At 40.6% G+C, this 8,105-nt stretch overlaps 1 long non-coding RNA gene across 1 annotated transcript in view; it reads left to right on the plus strand.

Annotated features, from left to right (window-relative positions):
- The window catches only part of LOC142056185 (uncharacterized), a 51,097-nt gene extending 45,955 nt beyond the window's left edge, over positions 1-5,142 (plus strand). Inside the window, exon 4 of the long non-coding RNA XR_012660252.1 lies at positions 5,037-5,142. This is a non-coding gene — a long non-coding RNA (uncharacterized LOC142056185). The remainder of the gene's footprint in view (positions 1-5,036) is intronic.
- The last annotated feature ends 2,963 nt before the right edge of the window (positions 5,143-8,105 follow it).

Genomic DNA, 8,105 nt, shown 5'->3' on the forward strand with positions numbered 1-8,105 from the left:
TGTTCTTAAGTGCTCCATGAGAACTGGTGGCTGGAAGAGGTGAGCTATGCAGATCACTGGCTTTGCTGAGGGCAGGACTCCAAACTTAGCCCTTAGAAATTGTTAGGCAACAGCTAGCTCAACTGGTGGCTTGCTTGTACTGAATACTGTAATCTGCATGAGTTTTGCTGTAGAATATCCACAGTGTTCAATAGCTTCTGCCAGGCAGGGTTGTCCAAGATAAAAAGAGGTATGGGGGATGTGTAGGAGTTACTATCATGGGGCATCCATCCTATAGGTGCAGGATACCCACTTTCACTGGTTTCACTGCTCACTGGACAGCTTGTTTGGGCTGTGTTTTGTTTTCCATGCAACTTCAACAAACACCAAATTATTCCAATAATATATAACACTGCTGAAAGGTCTTAATGGGATTCACCCCCAGGAGAGTTGGCTTGTGGTTTTAAACGTTCTTACCTATTAAGGTGTGTATTATAGTATAAAATGTACTGTGCACTGAATGCACTAAAACAAACTACGGAGTACAGCCTTTTATTTCTCCAAATAATTCACCATGACTTCTTGGCTATCTTAGAATAAAGTTGGAGGTAGAAGGTGACAGCTTTTAGGTGAGATACAGATCCTTACATGGAAGAGCAAAGCAACAGTTGGTGACATTGTTAGGTAGAGTTTCCATACAGGGTGAGTTACTGGGTTTCTTGTCATTAGGAAGACTGTCATATAGGAGATGCCCTTTTCTTGGACTCCAAGAGAAATTAATCACTCCAGTTACCCGAAGAATTTCATAAGGTCCTATCAAGAGGCAACAGCTTCTTTCCTATGCCACTACAGAAAGCCTGATTCTGACTTCTGATAAATTTTCCCTTGTACTGGGGAGAAATTCCACTGGGTGGAAGTTAACTTTTGTGGGTGTGGGATCTAGCCAGTGTAGCCCAACCGGATGTCTTAGTGAGGAGGTAGGGTGTCTTAGTGAGGAGGTAGGGTGTCTTAGTGAGGAGGTTCCATTCATGTTTCTGGGTACTGTACTTTTTGTTTAGCTGTAACTATGGAGTTTTCTATAAAATGTTTGGCTTCTTATCAAAGTGTAGTTTGGGATAGTACCATATTCTATGTAGCTTATCTTGCTACTTCTTTTATTCAGGGGAGAATTAACCTGCTTTAGACTCCTCAATATGGGTTTTCACTACTCTTAAAAGTAAGTTGTGTCCCCACCTTGAAATCTTACTCCTTCTGTTTTATGAAGTGCTAGATCTATTCCTAGAAGCATTAATAATGTATGCACTTTGCAATTTCAATATTCAAATACTGAAGACACCTGGTATGTGAGAATCTATTTAAGTTGATAAAGCAAAGCTAGATGAATAGGATTATCTGTTTCCTAAGCATACTGAACACAATGGCATATAAATCTTATACCTGCAATGCTCTTTATGAAAATGTCTGAGAACATGCTTTAGTTCCCACTTGCAAGTACTAGAATTGGCATTAAAAAGCATAGAATTCTTAAATTAAGAAGTATATTAATGGTTAGCTAATTGTCCTGTTGGATATCTAGGTTGCCAATACCTTTTTGGGAGAGCTGAGTACAGGGCATGGGAAATGTCATAGAAAAAATGCCAGAGAGAGAATAAGAAAGTTTCCAATGCTGGATTCTTCTTCTGGGAAACCATAATCCAAATCCTTCCTCCAATCTGGGAAGTGACATCAGACCTTACACTGACCACTGTGGCTGCAGAGAACCTCAGCCTGAAGGACAACACTTCTTGTGCACTTCACTTGACTTAGAGAAATGTGCTAATGAATCATCAGCAAAGCTACTTTAGCCCCAGGACATTCATCAGACTTCACAGCCACATCTTCATCTGCTTTTGCTGAGGCACAGCAGGAGAGTGCTGGCTGGATCAGAGCTCAGGGAGTAGCGCTGCAGGGCCTGAGCTTAGCACTTATGTTGCTGCAGGCTTCCTTTTATTTAAGAACAATAGCTCTTTCTGAATTTGCCGGTATGAGGTGAGCATGCCACAGATCTGCAATTTGAGTTGTTCTGGAAAATTTCTCCAGTGTTTTTGGATGGTCTAACTGGAAAGGTGCCTTGCTGGGGAAGACTGGAAACAAACATTGCATGGGGAGCTGAACTGGAGTTGGGGTAGCTGATGTGTAAGGGCTTTCCCAGGCTTTTTATATTGGATGGCATGGAAGAATCATCCAAGCTAACTCTTCTCTGGAAGACACTTTATACGGTTCAAAAAAAAGCCATCCCCTTACAGGGCATGTGATCCTACATGCCAATGTGCGTATTCTTTCTAGCATGCCTTCCTTTGAGAGTGACTTGCCTCCCTCATTTGATTCTACCATGCAGGCTGGACTTCGTGTTTTGAGTCTGATTGTACCTTAAATGACACCTGATCAAACTGGGCTTTCTCTGGAGTCTTTTCAATCACATCACATCTCATTTATGGTTCAGAAAGACACATAAGTATGCACCTTACCAGCTTGGAATAATCCTATTAGTCTCAATGGGTTTGCTCATACACTCCAAGCTGGAAGGTGCATTTTTTTAAATGAAGGCCTTTGTAATGAACACGGCATGAGGAAAATGCAGCTTTTGTGCCTTTTGATTACTTAGAAAACTCACTCTGACTCTGAGAAAAAGCTTAATCACGCAACGTTTCCAGGAACATTAAGAGAAATTTTAATTAATAAACATGCCCATCATAGGGGGGCCATTGCCTAGGAAAAGTAGGTGATGTTATCACTCATTGAAAAGACAAAGTTTTAAGTATTCCAATCAAAATTAAAATGCTATTGGTACTTGCAATTGTTACATAAGAAAGAATAGAGAAGCAATAAGATGCTCAAAGGCTGGATTCGTCCTGATGTCAGTAGGAAAACTCTTGTCTGCTTCACAGCAGTCTGGTCTTGCCCTCTTTTCTGTATCTAGCAAAGGAAGTGAGCATGATGTCCTGAATGCTACTATCTGGGAAGTGCAATGTACATAGGCTTTTTAGAGTGTGTTTTTTTGTGGACTTGTGTTTTTTGTTTAAAGCACAGCAGGGCTGTTGCTCTTTGGATTGTGCACAACACAGGTTTATCTCCTTAAGCTCTTACCTATCTCATACCAGAGTGTGGTGTTCTGACCAATGTCACCAAACTGGAATCATAACAACTTAATCCTGCACAGGTCTTCTAGGTTTTAACTATGATTGTTATAACCAGGTTGTGAGGGAACATAAAGAAGACAAGGAATAAAGGAGACGTGTTCAGAATTCAACTGGGATTATGGGGAAAGCTGGGGAAAGAAGTAACAAACACGTCCTTCCCTGTCTGTATACCTCTCATTATAAAAGCAGCATCACCTCCCACAGTGAGAAAATGAGTGAACTGCCTGGTTTCCTGAGGGCAGCTGGTTCCCTCAGGAGCTGAAATAAGCTCGGGCCTTACTTCAGAAAGTAATAATAGAAAATGCCCAAAAAAGAAATTTGGATGAAGGAAAAAAGCTCCTGAGATCTTTGCTGAGAGATAGGAGAATTTTAAAAACAAATGGTAGCAGATACAACACACTTTGCAAGTCACAGAACTATAGTTAAGGCCCTACCACTGCTTTGTTGCTTCCACAAACTGGCCCTGCCTTCTGGCTATCATGGGAGGAGTGCTGAGACCATGAGAGATCTCAGCAAGTGGAGACAAGGATCAAGGGGTATCGTGCCTATCAGCCCACCACAAACAGACCTGCAACTCTACAGTTTGTGTGTGAGGGCTCTGGGGAAGGGAAGTATGGTCATGTCCTTGCTGCTGGCTGGCTGCATGCCTCTAAAACATGCGAGAGATTCCTCTCTCAGCCATATGCAGCAGTGATGGCAGCAACAGTGTTTTGTGCAAAGGGAAGGGACAGAGAAGCTGCTTGCTGTTGGATGCTTTAGAACTTGTCTGTAGGTACCTAACTGCAACTGGAGCTCCCTGAAAACCTCACCCTGTGTGTGGCTAACATAGGAAATCTGGCTTTCAGCTCCATAATATCATGATCCAAGGGAGATGCTTTACAACATTGCCTGTAAGCTGGTGTTTACGAAAGTACCTCGTGGAGCACTTTTTTCAGTACCTATGACTGAAAAGGTATTGGTTTATTGTATCCCAAAGTACTGTTAGTCATTACCTCTTTAAAATCTTAGGTTTGATTCAGTAGACAATTCCTTATCTTGGGCTAAAACTTTCAGTGTTAATTAGAATATTAATTTAGTAAATAAAGGTCAGAAATTCTTTAATGCTTTACATAAGGCATAAGAAAACTTAATGTCAGGGTTGTAAACAGTGTTGCTGCTAAACAGAGAGGAAACACTTCCAGCTGGAGTCTCTGAAATGTAAATGAGCCTATTTTATCCCTTGATCTTCACAAATCTCTCACCATGTTGCCACTACAGAAGAGGAGAAAAATAATTCTAGTATCGCTTCCAAAGAGACCATGTGTTTATTGAAACCAGCCTAGAGCTAGGTATGGGCACACTGCTTAGCGCAGTTTGTAGCATTATTTTTTTTTTAGTATAGATTCTTCACAAATGGTAGCTTGCAGCAAAATCTGGTTTTGTACTGACTCAGATGGAATCACAATGGGTCCGAGCTGCTATTTGTGTAGAGTTGCTTCACAGGGGTGTTGACACAAATGCTAAATGTACACTTACCAAAAACATCCGGTGTTGTTATCATATATGTAGATATTGAGTAAGCAGAACACAGCCTTGAACTGATGTTCTTGTGAATGTGGAGAGCAAACCAATGAAACAGCTGAGTGGCCTGTCTGATGTTATGAAGTCTTGCAGATCCTTAGTAGGAACATACTGTTGGATCTCACAACATGCTTTGATTTACAGCTTACTCCTGTGCAGATCCCTTAGTTATGTTGAAAGGTTGAAAAGCAAGGCACAATATGAACCTTTGTGGGTAGATCAATGAAATGGAACAATCTATGAGATGGACTCTGCTATATAGAGCTAAGAAGAGCAAAACTAGAAGGGTTGAATAATCCTGATCTGATGATTTTGCAGGACAAGTGAAGACTCTACTGAAGCTACTTGTATTTCAAAGGGCTTAGAGGTGGAAGGAGCCAGCGAGGGGCCTGGAGAAGCCATGTCTCAAGGAATGTTGGGAAGGTAGGTTTTTTTAAGAGAATGAAACACTAGCATTTTTGCCTTTTTTCCACTAGAGGGTAGAATCTCCTGTGGTTTACAGCAGTTATGGGAGTGCTTATTTCACAAGCCCTCTAGACATCTCCACATTTGGAAGATAAATAATTCTCCACCAGTTTCATCTGCTGGATTTGAGACTGGGAGTTTGAATGGCAACTGAGTTGCAGCTTCACTGAGGGGGACCGTAGCTGCTCTGTGATAATCAAATTTGGTTTGCTTGACACATAATGGGATTATTGATTAGACACCCGCAGCTTGCCATTTCAAATCACATCTCCTCTTCATTTCCAAGGGATGATTGACATAGCCTAACATGCTCAGCATCATTAAATGGAAAGAGTTATTTACGATGTTGCATCAGAATTTATCACTAATTCCCAGATCTGACAGAAAAGAATCACTTTGTGTGCAAGGCATTTTTATCTTGCCATTAAAAAGTGTATCAAATCTTTAGGTAAGAACTAAAGCTGAAATTCTTTGCTAGTCTATATCCAGATAATCTCTTCTGCAAAACTGAAGCAGGGAGTGGCAGGACATGTGTTAAAGTTCCTGATCCTTTAGGTAACTTCTGACATATTGTGGTTGCTCCAGATGTCGATCCCAAGTCAGAGTATGCTTATGCTAAACATCATCTTTGTGAAATTCTCATAGGCTTTAATTTCCCCATACAACATTAATAGCAGCAGCACCAACCATGGGCAGATTTTAGTGGCCAGCTAACATGTGCTATGTGAGTCTTCATTTAGGAATTCATAAGGCATTGCTTCCATTCGAAGGAGGTGATATTTACCAGGAACAAGTTTAATCTGCTTTTATTACCTCCCCCTTTTCTTGAGGAGAAAGGTGCACGACACCCAAAATTGTAAAGGAGAGGCTGTGAAGGGGTACTGTGCTCTTGCTACTGACCTGAAGCTGTTCGATTTTTTTGTCCTGAATCTCAAGCATTTCTCCTTCAAAATCTCCCTCTGACAATTTGAAAGAGCTGAACTGGAATCTTGCCAGACAGAATGATTTTACTTTAAAGTAGCTGTACATAAAATCATACTGTTCATCCAGGCCTCTTGCAGAGGCTCATGCCATATTCTGCCAATGGGGCTAAATAGCTCTTCTGGTTAAAACTATATTTGATATTTCTTGTGACCAGCCTCCTTGACCTTGTGACAGTACCTCTATGTATGTGATACACCACCAGCCCCACAGCTGGACTTGTCTGGAACACCTTGGTAATACAGAGTCCAGTTCTAGACTTCATACTTCTAGAAGTGTTGTAAGGTTGGAGGACATTTGAAGAAAAAAACACATGGTTAAATGGGCTGGAAAAATATGCATAACACAGAGAGACTCCAGGAGCTCTCTGTGTTAGTCTCATCAAAGCAAAGATAAATGAGCAACTTCCTTGTAGGCTATAATTACCTCTAAGGGGAACAAAAACATTGATAATTGACAGCATTGAGCTTGACCCTAGGAAATAACAAAATCCAGTAGCTGGAGATTGAATTTTGGAGTGGAAATCAGATACAAAAGTTTAACCCTGTGCTTAACTAACTATTGGAGTAATGAAGTTGAAGTTGCAAGATCCGTGTTTTAAAATCTGAATTGTGGGGTTTTTTTTCCTTAAAACATACACTCTTTTTCTAATTAAGTTTAAGTCTTTGGCCTGTATTCTCTCAAAGAAGGGGCCAAGAGGTTTTAAGAGCTTAGCTCTTGTTTTGGCAGACAGAGGCCGTGCAGGTGATAATCCTGTTTGAAAGGCATCCTCCATCTTTAAGCTTCTAAAAAGGGTGAGCACTGCACTTTCGAAAATCTGGTCCCAACTGTGGGATTTGAGACTCTGAAGGATTAAGGCTGTGAAGCTGAAGAGCAAATTCATTTCCCTCTCTTTCCATCCATTAGCATGGTAATGGGTCTAGAGCAAACCAGACCCTATATTTTTAATTCCCCTGTCATTTCCTGGCTTGTATTCTGTCATGCCTGGAATTTCCACAGCTGTATTTGCATTATACCTGAGATTTAGGCTGCCTACAAATCCCACCTGCCCAAGCAGAATGCAACATGAAGGCTAAACCTAGTCACACAGCACATCTGCAAATGCTGTAAGCAATGGATATGTTTCTTTGCCTACTCCCTAAGCTCAGTTGCAATTGTTTCCTATAAGATGTACTTCCGCATCCCTTCTGATGTACAGCAGCTGAAAGAGACTGGTAGGCATTCTTTTCCTCCATTCATTTTCCTTTGCCCTAAGTGTCCCTCCCCACATGTTTCTTTTTTTAAATAACTCATTGGACCAAAAGGGTTCCTTTCTGCCCTTGGTCTGGGTTTATCAACATCCACCTACCTATACAAGGCATCCATTTTTCATATTTTGCATTTGTTCCCAAACTGTATCACAACCTTCACTCACCTTTTTTAAAAAAGAGAGTTTTTCTTTATTTAACAGGCTTTCTGTATAGCATAAACCCAAAGTGGGACCATTGATATGCAGTTGAATCAAGGCATTCTCTTGGCTAACCAACAGAAATTACTTCTTTAGATTGTCCTGTTCTTCAGACGCTGCCTCAGGATCCAAGTCAAATGAGAATCAGAAAAGATGCAGCTGGGCTTTCACTCACCCTTCTTACTTGTTAGTTTTCCTCTCTTTATGAATCAAAAACCTCCATGTGATAATTACAATATCCTACCAATATTTATGCTAGCTGTCAAACTTTAATCCTTTTGCATCCTTTTTTTAGCTAATACAGAGTATGAGAAAATCTCCTGTACATACCTTAGGCTCAATTCTAAATCTCCTGTAAGAAGAAATGTCTGCATAATTTGTGACAAACTATGAATATTTTGTGGCAAAGATAAAGTAATGATTTTTGTTTAGAACAGAAATGCCCACCTCACCTAAAGTGTAATATGATTTAAAGTAGAAGCTCTGAAATCCTT

Source organism: Phalacrocorax aristotelis, chromosome 4 (assembly GCF_949628215.1).
Source record: "Phalacrocorax aristotelis chromosome 4, bGulAri2.1, whole genome shotgun sequence".
Classification (NCBI taxonomy): Eukaryota; Metazoa; Chordata; class Aves; order Suliformes; family Phalacrocoracidae; genus Phalacrocorax; species Phalacrocorax aristotelis.